The 24,012-nt window shown below is 38.5% G+C and overlaps 1 long non-coding RNA gene across 1 annotated transcript in view; it reads left to right on the forward strand.

Moving 5' to 3' along the window:
- The first annotated feature begins 21,920 nt into the window (after positions 1-21,920).
- The window catches only part of LOC119870789, a 34,003-nt gene continuing 31,911 nt past the window's right edge, over positions 21,921-24,012 (forward strand). The window contains exon 1 of the long non-coding RNA XR_005356355.1: positions 21,921-22,057. This is a non-coding gene — a long non-coding RNA (uncharacterized LOC119870789). The remainder of the gene's footprint in view (positions 22,058-24,012) is intronic.

A 24,012-nucleotide genomic window follows, 5' to 3' on the forward strand; every position in this document is an offset into this window, starting at 1 on the left:
TGGAATGGAGTGTGTGTGTGTGTGTGTCTATGTCCGTGTCTGTGTGTATGAGAGAAAGATAGGGTGTCACTAAGAGGTAGAATGGGTGATAAGGTAATAAAAAGATTGATATAACAAATATGGCACAGAAATTATTTAACCTGAGGCTAAGTGTATGATCACTTGGAAACTAGTTAAAATATAGATTTAGACTGTGGGTCTAATGAAATAATATTAGTTACTACATTTGCCTTTCCATAAAGTCTTTTCCCAAAATAGATTTTGTTTTTGAGATGGGTCACTTACGTAAGTTTGAATAATTATCTGTGCAGTAAAAACAGAAAAGGCTGTTTGAAGATCTGGGTGAACAAGTTACAAAAGTACAGTTGGCACTGTGTACATGTTCCTTGGTAAAGAAAAATGATGAACTTACACGTTAGGAGATTTTTGGCTCATTGACCTTGAGCTATGAAATAAACTTAAGTTCCCCTTATATTTAACATCTAAATTTAGTACCTACAATCTGTCACTGCTGACTTTTTGTTGTATGATATTAAAATAATTATACTTATAGTACTCTGTAGTTTTATTTTTCTTCATCTCTCTCAGAATAATAATACTCTACCCAGTTAGCTGCATTCATAATGCATCTAAAAAACTTCTTGTCATTGAGGCATTTCTGTGACTTTTAGGCATGGGTGAAGTCTATTTGACATTTTCACACCTTGGCTGTTTTTCTTAGGTGTCTCCATCTCTTGTATTGTATTGTACATTGTTTTCTTCTGTCTTCAGGTGTGCTTAAATACCATCTAAAAGCTACATTTTATTTTTAATCCCTAAAATAAATATAATTTGAATGTGGGTCCACATATAGTTTCAGAGGAAAGTGACAGCTATATAAGAGAAAAACAAACAAAAACATATATTATAGATCACACACACATACACAGCAATTTATATGGCAATGTGTTTCTTTCTTTTTTTTTTTTCTTGTGTGAGAGAGAGGCAGGGGGAGGGGCAGAGAGAGAGGGATTCTTAAGACAGAATCTTAAGAAGTCAAGACTCCCAGTGTTGAGCCTGATGTGGGACTTAAGCTCATGATCCTGAGATAGTAACCTGAGCCAAAATCAAGAGTCAGATGCTTAGCCGACTGAGCCACCCAGGCACCCCATGGCAATGTGTTTCTTGAACTTTACCACAGGCTAGACAACCTTAAACCTACCACACTTTTTGGAGGGTATGGGTTATATTTCTAGGAACAAGTAAGTATTGTCATATAGCTGTATAATTAGCTTTAGAGACTTCACATATAGATGCATTTCTGAGCCTACTTATGTCTATCCTGCCACTCCTAGATCTCATCTCTGCCAGTAACTCTGAAGTAGAAAATTAGACATTCGTGGTCTGTTGACTATGTCACATTTGTTTTTATTTTTGTTTTATTTTCTGATTTACATAGAATCAATTCGTGTTCCAAAACATGAATATTTTAAAACTTTGCCAGGACATCTTTGTCAGGGGAGTGAGGGTTACATGATTCCCTATACTACAGAAATGGGATACTGACTGTTTTATCCTCATAAGATGGCTGAATAACAATGGTTTAACAAAATAGTCACAGATAAAATGGCTGTCATGTTCCCTGTTACACTTTAAAAAAATATTTAAAAATTAATAAGGCTAATACTCCTTAGTCTAGGGCTAATAAAGCTAAAATACTATTCTTTGTATTGGGCAGGGGACAGAGGATAAGACAAACATCACCAAATCCCTTGTGTGGCCCAGGAGCCCTTCATAAGCAAATCATATTTTAACTATGAATGTCACCTTCTGTCACTACCTCCTATGTATCCCCAGGCCCTGGGAATTGTGCTTTCCCCAGAATGGCTTATTCTATTTTGTATCCCTTGCCTTGCCTAACACCTCTCTGGCTGCACTATATACTTTCCCCCAAATCCCTACTCTTGTCCATGACCTAACTCAGAAGTTGGCTGGGTCTTCTCTCCAGGCAATCATCAACTCTGTCCTTTGAGATACCAATAGCACTATCTACTGTATTGCAAATATCTATTTACATGTCAATTCAAAGGTCCTCAAGTAGAAGCTCATAATAAAAAACAGCCATGTTTACCTCTTCCTTCCCCTAACACCCAATGCTAGGTCTGGAAGGGAATAGCCAATAAATAAATGTTGGCTAAATGAATAAATGAATGAATGGCCTTGGGTCAACCATAGTCTCTCTAAAAGATTACTACCTTGGTACCAAGAAGCAGATAACTAATATTATTTCACTAGTTTTAGAAAGCCTGGGAGCTTAGGGTCCTACCTATGTTTCAATTCATACAGGATCAGCAGTTGTGTGTTACATCCCTCTGAAGACCAGGCTTTTATTCATAATTACATTTTTTTTTTCTATAAAGGGTAAATCAATCATGAAGGTTTAAGGGTAAATCAATCGTGAAAGGTTTTTTTTTTTTTTTTTTTTTTTTTTCAATCGTGAAGGTTTAAGGCTATAATGATGCTGAAGAAATGAGGGAAATCCTAAATAATTAGAATATCCAAATGATAGAAAATCATACAAGCAAAGTCTGAGAATGTGTTGATCAAGAGAGGGAGTTCCTCAAGTCTGAGTTGAAGTAAGGAAGGAATTGAGAAAAAAAAAAAAAAAAGGTTAAGTGGAAATTCATTTGAAAGATTGACCCAAGTCTTCATGATACAATTTCAAACATCTTTCATCACTATTCATTTTTATCTCGAAAACCATGTTAGTAGTCCCAAATTTCCAAGCCTTGGGTTTCTCCTTCAGTGTGATGTTTTCAGCTGGAAGGGAAAGCTGGCCATGAAACTGTAATGTTCAGCACTTTTCCACAGAAACTTATTGCTTTAATAAGTTGGGAAAATGCTCTTAAGGAAAAAAAATACAGTCACTGAAGATTCATTAGAGGGAAAAAAAAGAAACAAAAACCCAAAACACAATACTTGATTCTCCATAAAATCCATACTTCCTTTTCCATGGAATGCTGCACGTAGCCTGAGATCTTAGCAGAGTAGAAGTTAAACACTTACTCTTTACTGGGGGGAGCATTTTATGTTCTCAGGCACAGCACAGGAAGATAAAAGTACATCTACCCATGGTATATACAGTCTGCACTTCTTCCAGTGCCCCAGCAGACTAGGGATTCCAAGATAAACAATGCCTCACACAGGTAAGCACTCAATAAATATTTTTTGAAAGCATGAATGAGTCAGAAAACATGCTAGTGCTCTTTGATGACTATATTCCCCCAGTGTAGATGAAATTCTCACCTTTACATGAGCGTATGGGAAATAAATAGCAATTACTTCATATCCAAGAGGATTTGCATGTCGGTATAATCTGCGCACCCCCCCCCCCCCCAAATCTCTTCAGAAGTTAATGTTTATTCTAATAGTCTTAGAGTCATTAACCAATTTTGAAAGCAATGTGCAACAATACAGTAAGCATGCTTTATGGCCTCAACGGAAAGATAAAGATCTTTTCTCTGACAAGATTCTTTTTCTAGTTAACCTCATTGATGACACCTAGGCTTTTGGAAAAGACTTGTGACTTAGATCGGCGGAGGGTTAAAAAAACAACACTACAGTATTATAAAATAAGAATAATAATCTGAGTCATGTGGATACCTGATGAAAGCAAGAGGTGATGGTCCACTTTCCCAGCAGCGAGCCGCCCTCTCTGGGCTTCCTGCCTTCCCATCACTTCCCTCCACTGTCCCACAAAACCTCACCCTGAGAGAAGGCCTGGCAATTTTTCCTGCGAGGAGGCTACAAAACTTGGATACTTTTGCGTGAGGTTGTTTTAAAGTTTCTGTCCGGTGTGGTAAGCAAGGTCAGGAGCAGGAGATGGGGTGGGCTCTCTACATCCATATTCTGTCTGTGACTAAAATCCAAAAACGTTCTCAGGTTCAAAGCAATCACCCACTCACCCAATGGTCTCTCTGGATGATTGAAAACGGCTTAAGCCAGTACATATGGGTTTAAAGAGCCACTCAAAATGACTGAAAAGCAGGCCGTCCACAGAGAAGCCATGTCACTCCGTTGACAAATAAGCATGGGCAGAGCAGGCGATGGGCTTCCCGGGGGCTGGCAGGCAGAGAGAGAGAGAGAGAGAGAGAGAGAGAGAGAGAGGAACCCTCAGTGAGTGTGGGAATCATAAGAGTGCGTAGCATCCTCCCCATTCCTACTATTATATAAATGTTATATTTGTTAGGCTAGCTCCCTCCCTGAGCACCCCCCAAGCAGTTCATAGACAATAAAACACCAGGAATCCCTGAAGAGTGGTAAAATGCTGACATGATTTAAGAAGGAAGACTCTGATAAGAAGATAAAAATCTAATAAACAGAGTCTGGAGAACCTTGGTGCGTCTCAGGCTCTTGCCAGTGTAAGCAAAACCCTCCCAAGGAAAACAAAAGGAGCCTTAATCGTGAGGACATTCCACTCACAGACCATCTGAAGGAGAAAGTTAAGGCCGTGACCTCCACAGGCTGCAGTTATGAGTGCTCTGACAAGAAAATATTTGATTTGGTTCAAGAAGCAAAATCAGTCACCGGATTTTTTAATATCTTTTTTCCTTCGATAAAATAAAATAAATAAATAAAATAAAATAAATAAAATAAATAAAATAAAATAAAATAAAATAAAATAAAATAAAATAAAATAAAAACATATTTTGTTTGTGCCTGAGAGTGAGTTGTGCATATGTGGTAAATGCTTCTCCCACCCAGGTAGTTTTTCTATTTAACTTGTTCCTAATTTCTTCTTGGATTTTAATCAACCCCAGGAAAAAGTGGCTTCATAGGCCCATTGGTTTCCCTTTCTTAATTAACACGAGGCTCCTGAAGGCTAAGCTCAAATTTCTCACATGAATCCGCAAATATGTAAAGATGTACATTCCCTATAAGAACCAGACTGGGAGAGCCTATGAAGCTGTGAAGTTTATTGCTGAAGATTTCAGAAGTACTCAGGGAGTCTATCAGAGTCTCTGAAATCTAGAACAGAGAATTTGATGGCAAAATGTTTACCTGCTGCCAAGACTCTGCCTGCCACCCCCCCAGCTTGAAAGAAAACTTTAAAAAATGGTTGCAGTTCTGATCAATTTTGCTCCAACAGTGATAAAACATGACATAAGAAATCCTACTGGACTTATGTATGAGGAGAAAACTCATGGAGCTTTTGAAGGGCTCTCTGAGTACATTTATAGGCGCTTCAATGCTTGTTGACACTAGTTTATATTCTGATTAGTTTGATTTTAAGATTCAAGGCTTTCTTTTTTTTTTTTTTTTCCTCTTATAAGCAAGGACTGCATTTATGCTCATCAGGCACAATTAGTTGATTTTTTAAATATTTATTTCTTTTTTCCCCCAAGAGGAAAAGCAAGGGGACAGAAGTGAAAGTGGGCATGATCTTGAGGAAATAGAGAAGAAATGAGCCTATTAGGGCAGAAGTGAGAGCAGAATGATCTGGAATGAAGGGAAGACTATAAGCAGTGGAAGAAAGACAAAAGAAGAGATTCAGTTCCTGGTACCTTGATCCACTGGGCAGGCAGCAGGAAGCACGACCAGGGGCATAAATGGAAGCAATCCTGGAGAATCATGTAGGGCTCAGAGGCTCTTCCAGGCTATATGATGATCAAAGGTCCACAGGAAGACAAATGAGGGGACAGGTGAGGGGAAGTACTGAGAAGGTGGGGAGCAGGTTCAGAGCACAGCCTTGGGCTAGGCAGCAGGTGTAAGGCTGGCCAGATATTACCCCTGGTTTTATTCCCTTAAAACCTTGGGAGGCAGAGTCAATTTCCTTACGGACATATTTACATTTCAAATTTTAGAGCTCTAAGGGAAATTGCCAAGAGAAAACTTGAGGCATAGGTATAGGCAGGTACTTTCCTATACCATGAGAACTTTTGTTCTTTTAAGGAGGCCCTTTTCCTAGGAACAAACATATTTAAAGATTTTTTTTTATGACCATACACATGTCAAATTGAAGTGGAGATTCAGCAACTCTGTAATCAATCTGAGAATATTAGTACAAAATTTTTTCCTTTAGGTTTTTGGAATAGTCTATCTTTACTGATCTCATTACCAGAAGAAAAATCTCTTTATTGGTAACATATAGACATGGCGGCAACATTCCAATCTCTGATGCCATCTGTGACCTTGCACCTGGAAGGTCAAAATTGCCTATGATAAACTTGTTAGCAAAAACTACAACTAGAATAAAGAGAAGTTAATTCTATAAAATTACACAATTCTGAACCCTGACATAAGAAAGATGTTAATGGCTTGTTATTCAGATATAGGCAGCTTTTACTTGGGTTTGCTTGAGCTTATGTTATCCTCCTGGGTAATAACATTTAGTTTTTAAAATTGTGTAATCATAAATATGCTGTTTAGGGATCCCTGGGTGGCGCAGCGGTTTGGCGCCTGCCTTTGGCCCAGGGCGCGATCCTGGAGACCCGGGATCGAATCCCACATTGGGCTTCCGGTGCATGGAGCCTGCTTTTCCCTCGGCCTGTGTCTCTGCCTCTCTTTCTCTCTGTGACTATCATAAATAAATAAAAATTGAAAAAAAATATTAAAAAAAAAATAAAAAATAAAAAAAAAATAAATATGCTGTTTGGATGACCTGTTTTATTTAGAAAGTATATTAAAAGCATGAACCTTGGAGTCAGGCAACCCGGGTTCAAATCTTGGCATGGTGATGTACCAGCTGTATGACCTTGAGCAAATTTACTTAACCTCTTGAGAATCAATGCCTTCATTTATAAAATGGGATAAAAATAATACTTATCTCATGAGAATTAAATGAGTTAGTTTATGTAAGTACTTAAAACATAGTAACAAATAGCTATTATTGTTTTTTTAATTATAAAACGAATATGTGCATGCCAAAATTTTAGGATACAGAAATGTATTTAAAAAGGAAAATAAAAATGATATCTTCATCCTAACAGCTAGGAATGATTACTGCTTGTCCTAGTTCTTATACTTTGTGGGTACTTGTTTTTTTACAAAATTGGAATTACAGCATATATATGGCTTAATTTATTTCATTTATCTTTTTCTCATTCAAGGTGATAGATACATGGATAAATTAATATTCTCTCATGTGGATGTAACAAAGTTTATTTAAACCCACTAGAGGTTCGGATGCTTTATAAATGTATGCCATGATAAATAATACTGAACTGGACATCTTTCAGTACAATCCTATTCCTGTTTTTCCTATATACTTTGGGTGATTAAAAATAAATATTGAATTACTATGTGGGCAATGCCAAAATACAAGAAAATCATCATTAAATAGTTTCAAATTTGGAAGCAGGGACACAGCAAAAGTTGAACTCCTTGAGGTCCCCATTAAAATTTAAGAGTACCAATATATTTATCCTTTCTTCTTCATCTCTTTCTCCATATTCAATTCTCTGGATTTCTTGAAATTCATCATTTAAAATTTTGAAAACCTAGGGTAGAAATATTCATACACATTAACATACTTAAGCTTAATTAAAAACTAATATGAATGGCTTGATTTGATAACATAGAAATGAAGGAAGTAGACATCTCAATTGAATGAGTTACATTTGGAATCTCTATTAATACTACCTAAAAATGTAAGCTAAAATTGATAGAATCTGCCCCTCAAACAACCTACTTTGATATGCAGTGCAAAATGACATATTCTACTGTGTTGTATAATAACTTCTGGGCTGAGATGTTTTCACACTGTTCAATGTCATAAAATATCATGGGTCATAAAAAATTCTACTACCTCTACTTGAGATTAGGGATATTTGTGATATATAATATCAGTTTGCAGATTTCAACCTCTTAATTGAAGACTTCTTTTTTTAAAAAAATTATTTATTTATTCATGAGAGACACACAGAGAAGAGGCAGAGACATAGGCAGAAGGAGAAGCAGGCTCCTCACAAGGAGCCTGATGCAGGACTTGATCCCCGAACTGGGATCAAGCCCTGAGCCAAAGGCAGATGCCCAACCCCTGAGCCACCCAGGTGTCCCTGAAGACTTCTTCCTAATTCCAAGGATGCAACTTGATTTCTCAAAAGGGATTATTCTCATTATGATTTCAAGGATGCTGAACACTAACATTTAAGGCCATATGAATGAGTTCTAATTTCAAAAATGTCTACAAATATTCATGAATGCATCCCTAGTAGTCATTTTGAGTACAAGAGTCACTTAATGTTAAGTGTATTGAGTATTCTAAGTGCAATTTGAGTTTTTCCAAATTCAGGCAGTATGGATTTTGTCTACAAAATAATAAATTTGAAAAAGAAAATTTTGCATGGAGAAAGATTAAGAATAAAAGTCTAAAATATATTTATAGAGACAAAGTAAAAAGATAAAATGCAACAATAGACGTTAAAACAGCACAATTGAATGTTGGATGGATTATTTAACTCCTTAAGTTTAGGTCAAGTATATTTTGTAAGGTAAATGTGCTCTTATTATCTTTTTAAAGAAACAACCATTAATATTTGATAATCTTTATTATCAAATAAAGATATCACGAAATATCCTAAAAAGAAAAATTTACCAAATGGCATCTGAAAAAGTATTTTTCAAACAACATTTCAAAGATCCTTTTTTATTTATAAACTTATCTAGAGCAATGAGAAGCAAGACATACATATTCTTTTTTACTTCAAAAGTAATAATTGATTTTGTGACATGTCAAAAATTACCAAAAATATCTTTAATGTTTTCCTTATTTCAACTTCTAACAATTCATCTCATTGAAGCAACCAAAGTTAAATACTTGTTCATTCACTTCTTTATAGTGTGACCAACATAACTATAATTATGTCATATATATTATTTTGCAGTTTGTTTTTAAGAATTATCAATATATTGAAAAAATGTGTTCCTTTTCCATACCTGTGGTCTTCTTTATTTTGTTAGTATTTTTATTTATAAGTGAAGACTTTGTTTTTACATCTTGCTGTGATACTGGTTGAAAAGTAAAAATGTCAATGAAATAACGTGGAGGGTTGTTTAGAGGAGGTTAGATATTAGAAGGATACTAAAGAATTATCTGCATGGGATTAATGATATCTTTGTCACGTTCTACATAGGTAGGCAACAGTTGCCAGACATTTGCAATCCAAGATGGTTGTAGGTTCTTCCTGAGTCTACAACTATCTATTTTGCTCTGGCAAAAACCACGTAGAAAAGATTGTACAGTGTCTAGGAGGACCTACTTAGGATTGTGCAAGACAAATTCCTGAGAAACCTACTTGTGCAGAATTTGGACAGAATCTGGGAGAAAGATGAGTTGCCTCAGTTATATACACCATTCCTATGTTGAGCAGCCCAAACACATTTCTCAGGCTGCTAGCCAAATGACTAGGTGGCCCAAAGTGTGGAAGAAATATCTCAAAGGTAATTTTCCTTATTCAAGTGGAAGTTGAAGGCTAGATTCCTTATTCTTCCCTCTCTTCAGATCCCAACGAAGCAGCCTTCTCCAACTACATTATGATTCCCAGGACCCGTCACTTGTAGCATAAGCAGCCCTCCCCAAAACAAAATATAACATCATAACTTGTTGCCCTTTTTCTCTTCCAAAAGGGTAATGCCTCAGTGCTGTTGCTAAACCACTAATCAAAACACCCCTCCTCTCATCTTCTTCCCAGAAACATTCAGAGTCCTACTCCGTGAAAAACTGAGACATGTATTTGCTTTTTTTCTCTCATAATCAGTGAGAGGATGTAGATCTTGATGTAGAGGTGTGGAAGAAAGCAAAACTCTTTTGCTCAAAGAGGAAAAAAAAATGGATGCGGGGGGGAAGGAAGAAAGGACAGTATTTTAAATAAATCTAAAGACTGAATGGATTTGATTCTAGCTAAATCATCAGGCTGACCTTTATAACATCTGATGCAAATGAATTTCCACTCAAATTTCTCATGTTCTGTATGCAGTCTTTACATCAGAACCCAATCTAGAATAAATTCACACAAATGGCTTGCCTTCCCTCCACATGGCAGACTTAGAATTCTCTAACCTGCCCCATGCCTTTGCTTGCTTTTCCTCTTCCCCTGCCCTCTAAGGGTGTATTCTTAGGCCCAGGAAGAAGTCAGAGCCAGCAATTGTGCACAAATCATCTCCCGCTGAAGTTTTTGGTGGCAGCCAAGAGAGGAGAAGGGAAAAAAAAAATTAGAAAAATTTCAATTTCAGGACCATTATTATTTTCATTAATCATAAGAGGCGCTGTCACCCCTGTCCTTATTCTTTAGAAGGAGATCTATTATACGGTCCATTTAGTCCAAGCCATATTACCTCATATGTTTTCCTGGCTGACCAAATAAGACTTAAGAGATAAAACAATTTACTGTTCATTATGATCCGTGTCACTGGAATCAATCTATTAACCTACATTAACTGGATATGTGACGATATCTCACATACACGCTTCCTCAGTTTAAAGAAAAGGCGAGAATCTGGGGAGGGGGCAGGAAGAGCGAGGGGAAAGGAAAGGAAAGGAAATCAGGGCCCATAAAATGCAGCAGACGTATAATTTGCCAAGCGAATACAACTTCATTTTCCAGTGCCCACTGCTGCGCCCTCCACATCTTCACGCAGCCCCTGACCTGTAAAGAAGTCTAACAAATTGGCTTCTATTGTGGAGGCAAAAGGTGCCATCAAAGAAGGGACGGTTCGCTGGTCCTAAAGTATGATGGGAAATCTCAGGCTGGAATAAAGAGCTGCCGTTTTATGAAGTTAACCCATTAAGGTTAAAAGCAGGCAGGAAGCTCCTCGCTGGTGGGGCAGCAGCATCAGGAGAGAATCCCTCCAATCTCCTCATTCAAACAGAGGGAAGGAAGCACCAGGTGAAGGAAGAGCCACACAAAGTTAAATAAAAATCAACATCATCTTGCCATTATAAGCCATGACTATCCCCCCGTGGGGTCTCTGGACAACCCCCTCTGTTTCATTGTCTCTTCTTCTCTCTCCATGGATGAAGGGTCATAAGCATCTTAAGAAAAGGAAAGAAATCGATGGGCTGTCTCGATGTACCTCTACGTGTCAATATAACTGTAGAGTAGACAGTAGAGAGGTTAAGGTGGCACACTCATTAGAGTGTGAATCTAGCATCTCATTTATCCTACCTTTGCAACTACTTGTTAAGAGCTCATCTGGGTGTTGGCTGGCATGATGTAAATTTCCTTCTGAGACACCAGGGCCTAGGCCATGGCTGCCCAGCCCGCAAGCAGATTCTTGCATTTCCGGTGCATTAATTCAGACCATCCAAGATGTCAATGAACTGAGCATGGTTAACTCACAGCCAGACCATGTTGTGCTCAGTGTGGGTGCAGTGCCTGTTTTCATTGTGGAGTGGAGGGAAAAAATTTCTGATTGTATTCATTTCCATTTCCTAGGTGATTTGTCTCACAATTACCATAGGAACCTGGGCTAAAAGGATAGAAATGCAAAACTCTGTTCCTTATTCAGTCTTCTCAGTTCTAGGAAGAAGGAAAAAACACCTGTCGCATCATTGACTCTTCCCTAACTCAAGGTACAGTTAGTGTGGGCAAACTTCCAGGCATTGTGGGCCTTTGGGTGAAGGGTGAGGAGTGAGGATGTATTTCTTGACAGCTATACCTGAGTTATTGCTTACTGATCTATCCTGCTCTGGAGAAGAGGAAGTGGAAGGCAGTTGGCATTATTGGGAAGCCATGTTTTTCCTAACTCGCAAAAGGCTAGACATTACTCACAAACATGAAAAATGCTGAAAAAATATAGTTACTTTGTGTGCTGGAGACATCACTACACATCCTCATGGGTGTTCATGGTTGCATCCCTGACCAATGAAGTCATATTTCTTTTGGCCCATATCAAGAGAGTCATATTTTAAAAGACCATGAGGTGTCTCTTCCACTTGAAAATATACACGTAGTCCCTTCCTGCTTTCTCCAGAAGTACTGAGAAAAAAAAAAAGGTAAAGCTAATAGCAGAAATGTCTTTATATCCTTCATTTCTCCACAAAGCTATTGAAATGAGAAACAATAGCTTGAATTGAACGCTATTTCCACACAAAATTCTAAATCACTTTAAACATGCTGTAGCAACATTTGGGGTGTCTTTCTTTGATCTCTTCATTTTCTCTCTTTATTCTTGCCACACTGAAAAGTAGGGAATATATTTTTTCGTCTCTGTACTTGCAACACCGGAGAGAGTAAGGGGGACAGAGAAAGAGGGCAGGGGTGGGGGAGGACAGGTATTCCACGAGTGTTATGGAATGAAGGGGAACTGTCAAATCCTTCCAGAAATGAGTCCAGGGAGAGCTTAGTATTCTGCCGTTCCCCTGACAAGAACTCTTCATCAGGATTTGACTTGATTCTGATAATCATCTCCATTTGGGTTTTGTTTGAGCTCTTCAGATTGAATTTCCCTAACTCATTTTCCTTCTAGGACTTTTCCCTTGGAGTCATGTATTAAGACCTTTAGAAAGTGTGCTTCAAGGGGAAGGTGAAGATATTTGGCATTTGGGGCCATTCCAGATGTTGTATCCATAAGAGTCTACAGTCATAAGAGTATGTTAAGTATTTTCAGTGTTTTTTTTTTTTTTTTTTTTTTTTTTAATGGGCTTGTTATACTTAGTAAAAGCAAACTTAGGAAAATAAACTAAATTAAATGAATGAATCCATTCAACACATATTTTTTGAATGTCTACCTTATGATATGTTCCAGGCATGAGAGATATTGTAGTGAATAAGACAAAGTTCCCGCCTTCCCAGAGCCTGGATTCCAGTGGGGTAAGGGGACAATAACAAACAGATGAGCCTACTGTAAGCCAGATGGTGATAAGAGAGCTATGGGAGAAAAATAAAGCAGGGGAAGGAGGATATGGAGCATCACCATGTATGTAAGGGCAAGGGAGGCATGCAATGTGTATTGATTTCTATCTAGATACTTATTGTTGCACAGTGAAGCACCATAAAATGTACTGGCTGAAAAAAAAATGCTTTATTTCTCATGATTCTGTAACTTGACTGGACTCAGCTGGGAAGTTCTCAGTGGGGGTCCTCATGAAGTTGCAGTCATCTGCCAACCAGAACCAGAGTCATCTGAAAAACTGAATGGGCTGGATGTTTAAGACAGTGTCTTTACTCACCTTGCTGTCAGGTGGAGTCTGCTCAGACACACTCTGCTTCTGCATAACATTTCCATGTAGCTATCCTGGGCTTCCTCACAGTGTAGGGGGCACAGATAGTCAGGTTTCCTATATGTTACCCACCTTCTTCTAGAGCCAAGGATGACATGCAATCCATGTGAAAGCTGCAAGGCTGCTTATGACCTCACCTTGAAAGTTATAAAGAATCACTTCTTCCACATCCTAGTGGTCAAAAGAAAGTTGTAGGGCCCCTCAGATAAAAAGGGTGCATGAATAACAGGAAGTGTGGTTCCTTTGGAGGGCCATCTTTGCACACTGAGCTGCCATGATTGATAAAGGGTTGGCCTCACTGATAAAGTGACAGGGGTGGAGCTCTAAGGAAGTGAAGGAGCCACCTGTAATATCCATAGAAGAAATTTCCAAGTAGGTTGAACAACATGCCTGAAGCAGGAGTACCTGTGCTGTGTTTGAGGAAGGCAAGGAGGCCAGGGTGGCTCCAGTCAGGTAAACTTAGTGGAGACTTAAGAATTACGTCAGGAAAGGAAGAGAGAGGCAGAAAGTGGATAGCCTTAGTAAGGATTTGGGATTTCATTTTGAGTTATACAAGAAGACAATTGATTTTAAGCAGAACAAGGATGAGATCAGTTAGTTTTCTATCTAAGGAATTACTCATTTGTGAGAGTTTCTAACTGAAGACTTGAACAACCACTTTATTGAAAGTGTCATGGGATAACCAAATGAAAATAGGGTGGATAATGGAAGGTCTGCTTTCAGGTTTAGACTCTCCAAAAACTTACCTCCTAGAAATTATTTAATTTTTCTTGACTTTAGATGCTCCATCTGTAAAATGAAGTGTTGGGTCAGATACAGAGCTTTAAAAGGAGCTCAATAACCAGCCCCAAGAGGGGGAGAATGAATCCTATCCACCTCCCTCCTTTCAATCTGAGCATTGTTTTATTCTGCTTCCTGTATTGGACTTCCATATAAGGTTTTGTTTGATGACAGGTTTTGCCATTAAAATACATGTGAGAACCCACTAGTCTAGACAAACCCTAAGTTTGAAACTTCTAGAGTCTTGCTAAGGTTGTTGGGCACATTGAAGGGAAGATAAAACCGGGAGGCCTGGGTGGCTCAGCGGTTTAGCATTTGCCTTTGGCCCAGGGTGTGATCACGGAGTCCCAGGATCGAGTCCCACATCGGGATCCCTGCATGGAGCCTGTTTCCCCTTCTGCCTATGTCTCTTCCTCTCTCTCTCTCTCTTTCTTTCTCTTTCTCTCTGACTCATGAATAAATAAATAAAATCTTAAAAAAAAAGGAAGATAAAATAAAACCAAAAATGTGTTTAGGCCTTGACTCATATTCAAGCAGAAGCAATACTTAAACGTTTCTTCTGGGAGCCCCCAGGTAGCCTCACCCTGGGATACTCCCTCTGTGTATTCCTGTTTACTTCTCATTGAGAAATGGAGAAATAAAACAGATGGGAAAGATTGGCAAGTAGGGAGGGCAAAGATAAAATGCTTATATAATGAAGACCCAACCTTAAGTTTTGGAAGCTGGGAGAACTGTACCCTTGAGGGCTTTCAAGCAGTTTCTGTTTTCTAGGTGGGGACTGGAATTTGCCTTGTAGGCAGACCCTCCATTTATAATGGGAGGGTCTGTTTGGTGAGACCTTTTAATTAACCTTTTGTTCTTTGGGGAAGCTTCAGTGCTTCAAAGCTGGTTAATACTGAAAATCAAAGGGTTGGTAAAGCTGTGTCCCAGCAGAAGCCCAGGTGGCTCACTATTTCTAGCAATAGTTGTGGGCTTCTACAGCGTGGTACATCCCATACCCCCAGGGTTTTAGTTGAGTGCTTAGTAAAGTTTGGTTAAGTCTCAAAAGGGGATGTGGGGAATTGGAGAAAGCAGTGTGCCTGCCTTCCCAGGGGCCAGCAAGGAGACCGCTTGTGCCCAGGGAACTCTGGTCTCAAAAGGGTCAATCAGTAAAGAGTATAAGCTCCATCAGAGAAAGGGCTGCCATGTTCATAGCTGCCCCATTAGCCCTCCTAGGTCTCAGAGAGCACCGAGGGACTGCCTGCCTTCCAGAAGCTGGAAGAGCCAAGTAGCAAGCAGAAGAGGGTAGAGTGGGCTTGTCACAGGACACTGTGAGGCAGTCATATGGAATCCCACAGAAGGAGTGGGGACAGAAATTACGCAGGAGGCTTTGTGCAATAAAATAGTAGGCACAAAAGGGAGGGCAGTTTCACTCTGTAGTTACAGGCTGATTGGGACCCGTGTTACATCTATTACGGGAGATTGACTGAGGAGAAGATTCATTCCTGGATGTAAAGCTATAAAAACATCCAGGCAACAGATTCCAAATGGACAACTGAATTGCTCTTAGATTCTGGCACTCCATAGTGTATTCTAATTTTGGAGAGAACGAAAGGCTCTAGAAGCTTTATCTTACTAGTTTCTCTCTCTCGTGCAGTGACATTTTCTTTGTATTCCAACAGTGGTTCTGTTGCTTCAGAGTCAACTCAGTTGCTCATGTAATGTATTTTACTGATGGAGCAAACACCTCTCTCTCTTGCTTCTCTTTACCGTGTCCTTCCTTATTCTCTCACCTCACTAAAGTCCTTGGTAGACTCAGAAACTATAAGTAAGTAATAATTTGGTCATTTGATGTCTCAGCTCAATACCTGAAACATAATAACCAATATATGGGAACTCTTATTTTGACATTATTGTTAATGTTGTCTCCCGTTAGTCCAAAGACTAGATCAGCACTCTCCAATAAAACTTTCTGCAGTGATGGAAATGTTTTGTATCTGTGCTGTCCCTTAGGTGGTCACCAGTTGCCTGTGGCTAATGAGTACTTAAAATGTGGCTAATTCAAATAAGAAACTAAATTTTTAATTTCATTTAATTTAAACTCAATTGCATTGAAATAACCATAGGACAGTATACGCCTAGACTTATTTTTTAGGGTGAGGGTTGGGACATCTCTGTCATTTAAACCTGGCTAGAGAATTTGAATCAGAATGACCTAGAGGAGGGACACCTGAGTGGCTCAACCATTGAGGGTCTGTCTTTGGCTCAGGACAAGATCCTGGGTCCCTGGATTGAGTCCTGCATTGGGGTCCCTAATGAGGAGCCTGCTTCTCCTTCTTATTTCCCTGCCTCTCTGTGTGTGTGTCTCTCGTGAATTCATAAATAAAATCTTAAAAAAAAAAATGACCTAGAGGAAATGTTAAAACACAGACTGCCGGGCTCCCATCCCAGAGTTTCTGAGTTGGTGTGTCTAGGGGATGGCTTGTGAATTTGCATTTTAACGAATAATGTGGATGTTATCGCTCTAGGGATGAGACTTTGAGAACCACTCACTGCTTCAGAGCCATCCACGGTTCTCAATTTGAGATGTACGTGGGGACTGGTGCCCAGGCTATGTCCCAGAAAAACTAAACCAGCATTTTTAAAGTTTGAGGTCATTTCCTTGTACAGTCAAGAATTCAATAAAATTCTTAAATCAGAAGGCATGTGGAATTAGGTCAGTGGTTCTCAAATTGGAACGTGCTTATGAATCACCTGGTGATCTTGAGAAAAAGCAAATATGAATGTACTAGGTCTGGGACAAGACATAGGATCAGCTCAATAACCAGCTTCCAGGCCCTGTTGATGCTGCTGGTTCAAGGCCCACACTTTGAGTAGCAAGAGATTCAATAATCCCTGTGGTTGATTCCAACCTTTACATTCTGCAATTCTGGAATAGAGCAGACCATGTGAATCCTGGCATGCCTGCCAAAGTCTAGCACTGCTGGAGAAGAATGAGAGAGCTGTCAACAGCAGTGACAGGACTGGCCAGTGTTGGGAAGGAGGAAAGAAAAGTGGCTCCCTCCAGATGGCTGGGCCTCGCTGCTGTGAAGCTGCCAAGGATGAATGACGCAGGCAAGCACCTTCCTCCCTCTGAGCAGGAGCGGGGCAGGCAGACTCAGACTATGGCTATGAATATCATGCAAGACCCTGTGTCGTTCAAAGCCTATAAAACAGGTTTTTCTCCATGGTTTCAGCCACGGGAGAAAGGAGCTGGAGGCCAGACTGCCTGATGGTTAAACAGGGCAGTTCCATGCTCATAGCTGTCAAGTTGTCCAGCATTAAGATCCTTTAAATTAAGGAAGAAAACCAAACACTGAGGGCTCCATTACATGATTGGATAATAACCAAGGGGCAGTACAGTACTTGTAATGTCAAATAAAAAGAACACTTATTGTTACTTTTCCTCATTTCAGGTCAGAGGTGAGTTACAATTGAGGCTTCAGAGTTTAAACAGTTGATAGTGAGGTAAAGCAAAAAAGAGGATGTGCCAGTCCACCAAAGGGGGTCCCAGGAAAGATGAGGGGGTGTGGAAAGCCTCTGCATTAGCCTTGGGGTTGTTTTTGTTTTTTATGTTGTTTTTTTTCCCCTCAGGGAGATGATGAGCATTAAGTTAATTGGAAGTTAATCATCCTATTGAAACTATCCTTTGCAAAGCTGTATATCCCCTTCTGTACAAACAGAAAGAAAAAAGTTTTATTTCCATACAGTTGTAGCCTATTACCATGAATAGAAATGATATCTAATAATGATGATTGCCTGGTGGTCTGCGTAACTTTCTTTTTCCTTTTATGGAAGGAGGAAGGAGGAGGAGGAGAAGAGGTGGAGGACAGGCAGGAAGAGGAGAAGGAGGCGGAGATGGGGGGTTGGGGGAGGAGGAACAGTTAAACCATCCAAAGCAAAGCACTTGTTTTGAATTTCAAGTACACAACCAGTGAGACCATAGCAAGTTTGTTATAAAGGGCTATTTGACAGTGATTGAAATAAGCCAAGATGAATTTCTTCAACATGTTCATTTAGAAAAGCTTTTAATTCTCTTTTCTTTCTGTCTCTCTTTCTCTCTCTCTTAAACACACACACACACACACACACAGAATTACCTACAGGGTTGATATTATAATATCCCAGGACACCACAGAGAGAGAAAATAGTGCAGGAATGCAGTGTTTTAAACATAGAACTCAAAGAAGTTCCTCTGCAACCTTGTTTTCCGCTGAATTTGGAATTTCATGTGAGAACATTTCTCTCTTGTCTCTAGTAAAAATGACTCTATTTGTTCTTTTTCAGGGACCCCCTCAAGGGTCCTGTCCCAGAACAAAATGAATAATGATGCTTTATTTTTCATAGTACCTTTTTCCCAAGAAGCTCACAATGCTTTAGAAAACTGATCTCATAAATTTTTAAAACACCCTTGAGAGGTAGAAAGCAGTCGTCTCAAGCCCATTATACAGGTCAGGAAACTGAGAACTGCATGGAGTTTTAATGACAGAGCCTGAAAGAAGCTGATCTTAGCTTTTCTAAATCAGCCTCCTGAGTATATGCATGCCTTCTTCATTAATGTGTCATATATGCTACTATCCACTGGCATAAGGGACTTATTTAAAAAATTCCAGAAAATGTCTATTTTTTTGAAGTAAATTATACTAACTACAACTAAATTGTCTAAATAGTTGGCCAATGATTCAGATTGCACTAAATAAATGCATATGAGTGTCTATGTATGCATGCTGACTCCATATGTATAATGAATATCATTTTGGGTTATGGAACTTTCCTGAACATGTTTTTAATATGTTTTGAAAGACAATAACATACTCCAATCTGTTGGCTTCAAGATTAAGCTGAAATACCTCCTTGTGGAGGTCTCCCTTTTGATACCTTTGCTAGTTGGCATATTCAGAGAAACAGGTGACGGAATCAAGGCCTCAGTGAAAATCAGCGACTCTCTTGCATTTGTCGCTCTTCACATCCCGGAAGGAGGTACAAGGCTCAGCTAAGAGTTCTCAGCATGAATATCATGGGCACGTTACCTGACTTCAGTTGCCCTTTTCTTCTGGTGTCAGCCTTTTAGAAAGTAGAGAACTTAACACTTAGAACTTGGGCTTGTCATGGATATGCTTAAAGCATGATGATTGTATTGTATATTAATATAAATAATCAACTTACGACACTCTATGAGTCGACCTGTTCAGGATTTTGAAGCAATGTAATTAAGGACACTCTTCTCACTGCTGGCAGAAGTGCCTCCTGATGGCTTCCTGGTCAGGAGAAAGATAGCTCAGGATTTCTTAGGTTAGGGACATCACAGATGATTAGGAAGAATTTGAGACTGGATAAAAGAGATGAATTCAGCTGGTACAGATTTCTCAGATGACTTGAGCTTTTGAAGATTCACCTTTTCTCCCCCACCCAAGTGCCCAAACAATGAGAAGACACCCACCCAATCAGACAGCAAAATATTTATTCCTTCATGCCTCTTTTTTTCCTCTTTTTGAGCAGTTGGAGACTATCTAATCAATATCAACTCTACTTTTACAGTTTATTAGGGGTAAATCTTTATCCTATTCAAAGAAAGAAACTTACCATTCAGCTCCCCTTTCAGTTTGGGGGTCCCTGACTTCAGAGTGAACACTTCCAGGTCTGGAGCTCACTGCTTCATAAGGAGACACACTCCACTTCCACTGATAGAAAATTCTTTCTTATTTAAAGCCCAAATCTCCTTCCCTGTCATTTCTACTCATTTGTTCCAGTTTCGTCTCTGGATCAATATAAGTCCCTTCTCTCTTTCAACTATTTAAAAGCAACAATGAGTTCCGCGCCCCCCCCCCCCCACCCCCAGACCCCAATCTCTTTTCAGATGTTTCAACTGCCATTCTTTTATTACTTTTTCTTGAGTCAATTCTATGGTATGTTAAGCATTAATATAAGGAAAATAAAGGGCAGCGCTTTTTAATTAAATATAGAGTTAACTCACCAACTTAGACTCACGCACTATTCCTCAGGAAGATCACAGAGGAATAACATGCCCATTGGAAAAGGACATCTAAGCTCTTTATAGCTAAGGAAGATGAAAGGAATATTTCCAGCAGGGTGGGGACTCGAAATGGCTCAGGCTTAAAAAGACATTGGGTAACTGAGACTGAATTTAAACAACACTAGAGAATAAAACGATTGAAAAAAAAAAAGATAATTATGTCTTACAACAATTACCCTGGCTATGAAGCAAAATTAGCATAGTCCTTTCTAATTTAAATGTGTTGAAAGTGGCTGAGCATGACAGCAGGAAATTACAAGGTTTAAGACACAGGCTTTGGTTAAAGTGATAGCAATCGGATTATTGTAGCTCTTTTCTGCTGATAGTGATGATTACAAAGTTACCTATAAATATTAACTGTTTAATGCTAGGTGAGTTTTTATTTTGTTGGCCAGTACAGAGTCATTTCACACTTCAGGTGGATTTTGTCTAATTTGTTTTTACTTAGTTCAATTTTGGTTGATTTTAACTCATCATTAATAGATTTAATTGCTTTTTTAGTTCCATACAATTCTTTCCTCCTTTCTTCCTTTCCTCCCTTCCTTCTTTCCATTTTTGGCCCCAACAAGAAAATGAAGAAGTCTTAGAGATGGAGTTTCTTCCATGGACTTTTTTTTTTTCAACTTTACCCACTTTCCCATAGTAGACATCTCATTCCAATGTCTCAATTTCCAATTCAACTATGGCTTTATTTCCAAACAAAAGCTTACCAACCTGCATAACCATCTTTAGTTGACACTGCAACATAATTTGTTTAGCTGCTGTGCATAATACATTGACCCATTTAATTACTTGGCACTTTCTCATGCTTCTTCATCCTGCTCTACTTTTATGAGGGAAAAGTCATTGGGCCAATACTTTGTATATTATACACCCTCCCATCTCATCACATACAAAGTAAAATATACTTTTATTTAATACATTTTGCTTCAAGATTTGAAGTGACATGACAATATTTGGTGTAGGCAAAGGCAACAAACAAGCTTACATTGAAAATCAAACATTAATCAATAGTTAAAGGTCAAGTGGGCTGTGTAGGCAACTTAAGTAATAAAAGATTTACCCGAGAGTTTCTTAACCTTGGCAGTATTCACGTTTTGGTCTAGATAACTTTTTCGTTGTAGGGTTCTGTCCTATGCACTGTGAGACAATGAGCAGCATTCATGGCCGCTTCCCATTGGATGCCAGTAGCCACATCCCCAACTCCCAGCTGGGGCAACCAAAATATCTCCTGTGTCTCCCCACATTTTCAGATACCTGAAGGAGGAGTAGAGGAGAAACCCTGACTGGAGAATCACTGATTTAACTCAATCCAAATAAAAGACTCAGTTGTGGTAGAAAGAAGTAACATACTGCTCTCGATGGGATTGGTTTGTAGATTCTATATGTCAAAATTTAGCAATAGGAACTTGTAATGATTTGAATCTATTAGAAAAATTTCTGTTGAGGGGCACCTGGGTGGCTCCATTGGTTAAGCAACCGATCTTGATTTTGGCTCAGATCATGATCTCTGGATCTTGGGACTGAGACCCACATTGGGCTCTCCACTCAGTGAGGAGTCTGCTTGTCTCCCCTTCTCCACCCCTTGCCTGCTCATGCTCTTTCTCTGTCTCGCTCTCAAAAAATAAATAAATAAATAGACCTTTAAAAAATGCTGTTGAGCTACTACTAGTAGCAGAACAGGAAACAGGAGTTTAAATAGGATGGAAACTTATTTTTCTATTATGCCAAAGACGTCTGGAAGTAGGCTCTTCATCGCTGGTCTGGGAGGCTTCAACATACTTTCAGGGCCCTGGGCTCCATACATGCTTTTGATGTCATTGGTGGTGATTTTGGTTTGTTTGTTTGTTTTTGCTTTATCATTCCTAAAGCTTGACTTTCATTTTCATAATACAGCTCCCGGATATTGGTGGGTCATCAAGCCAGCTGGGTTGCTCTATTTCTAAACTGGAAGCAAGAAGAGGAACTTTCCAAGAAACCCCCCAACCACTTGGAAGTGGGAAGGAAGGACATGTGCTTTTCAGGTGAACTATTGTCAGTATTTTGATAGTGAGAAAAAACAAAAAAGGGAGAATGTATTTTGTGTTCACAACCAGAAGAGTTTCCTATTTATTCATTCTTTGATATTTTGGCAAGTCCATCTTAAATGTTTATAAGGGCTAGACATTCTGCTCTGCATTGGAGATTACAAATAAGGAATTGACTTTGCTATCTGGGAGCATATAGCCTAGAGAGGTAGAAATGTATTATTACATGATTAATTAAGCAATTAATGCATAAATTGTGACTGTTAAAGTGCTAGAAAAACACAGAGGATTTCCTGAACCTCTTCAAGACAAAATGAGTTTTTATATTTCTTCAGTACCTATAAGTGGTTTTGTATATAGTATATACTCAATAAGCCTTTGGGGAGTTGTACCATCTGATCTGAGAATCATCAGGCTGATATAAAATATTTATGGCAATTGTCCTTATATGAATTTCTGAAATCAAAATAATAGCATAGCTATACAAGTAAACATCAGTAAACTTACATTATATTTTAGTTTCACAAATTGTAATGCTAAACCCAAATTGCAAAATATACTATCTTCAGTAAAGTCCAACAGAAATTCTATCCCCATGTTAAGGGGGTTTACCTTCAGTGATATTTGTACCAGAAAGTTCAACTGCTGAAATATTTCATTTATTATTTCTGCAGTCAATTAATATGAATTTTGCTGAACAACTTTGCAACTTGGGTGGCTCAAAAAATAAAGCTGAACCCAATTTTCCCCCCAGAATCCTATTTTTATAATCCTTTTTTGCATTTATATCATACTTCCTATATAAATAACTCTCTGTGGTGGGCGAGCAATTTAAAGTTGTTTTATCGGAATCTAGAAATCAACACATTTGGAGAGTAAACAAATTAATTTCAACCATATTAACCTTATGTATTACTCTGATTTGTGCAACACTGAAGCTTACCCACACTCAGACACAAACCCATCCAGAGACACATAAATAAGAGACTGTCAAAAATATCCCCATTATTATCTAGTATCATCCAGTCAGTTCAGAAAACAATAACAATTGAAATATGTCTGTACTAGGAGACACCTTCCTTTTATTGCCTTAAGAGATATTTCTCTATGGTTTTATTTTGCTACAGGAGAGCAATGGGCAAACTCAGGAGTTTTCTGTTTCTCGTGTGAACCTAAACTAACTAGCTCTTTTATAAAAACTATATAGGTGAACTCCTACTCTGAGATTTTGTTTTTCTATTGCTACTTGAACATCATTAAAAAAAAAAAGTCTTAAAGACTCTAAGTTTCTTAACATCAGAGTCATTACATGGTTTAATCTCTAGATGTTAAATTGGCAACAAAGCTCATTTCTCTGAAAAAAACAAAAACAGCCAAATGCATTTTACTTCCAAAACACAATATAAGTTAAAGAACTAATAAAGCTGCTACTATTTAGTGAGAAATACATTTGTCTCTTGAACATTAAAATGTATTCTCCTTTGACCAGTCTTGAGAATCAACAATCTGAAGATACCTAGAAAATTATGTGTGCAGTTCATCAGACATACATACTTAGTAATTAAGCATGTGTAGCAACTGGAAGCACAATTACTATTAATAGAATGAGAAATAATTGGTTGAAGTTTTGCATGAAAGTTATGAATACCCCTGAATGGATAAAGCATTGAAATAACTATTCACAACCGCTGAATCTAATATGTTTCTACTTGCGTTAGTTAATGGTGGAAAAATCAGGTGGAACATTTTATTGGTGTGTTACATGCATGATCTAATTGGTGTCTTGGCATGGTGCTGTCTGTGCTATTAGTGCCAAGCTGGAAAAAGGCAATTAGCCAGTATTTAACAGATTATGTTTCTATTTATATTAACTCTTCCTCATAGAGAAACTCTATTTCTCAGGTTGGCCTTTTAGATTGAAGACCGATATTGGTCCAATATCAGGTCCAAAT

The sequence above is a fragment of the Canis lupus genome, chromosome 3, assembly GCF_011100685.1.
Source record: "Canis lupus familiaris isolate Mischka breed German Shepherd chromosome 3, alternate assembly UU_Cfam_GSD_1.0, whole genome shotgun sequence".
Taxonomy (NCBI): Eukaryota; Metazoa; Chordata; class Mammalia; order Carnivora; family Canidae; genus Canis; species Canis lupus.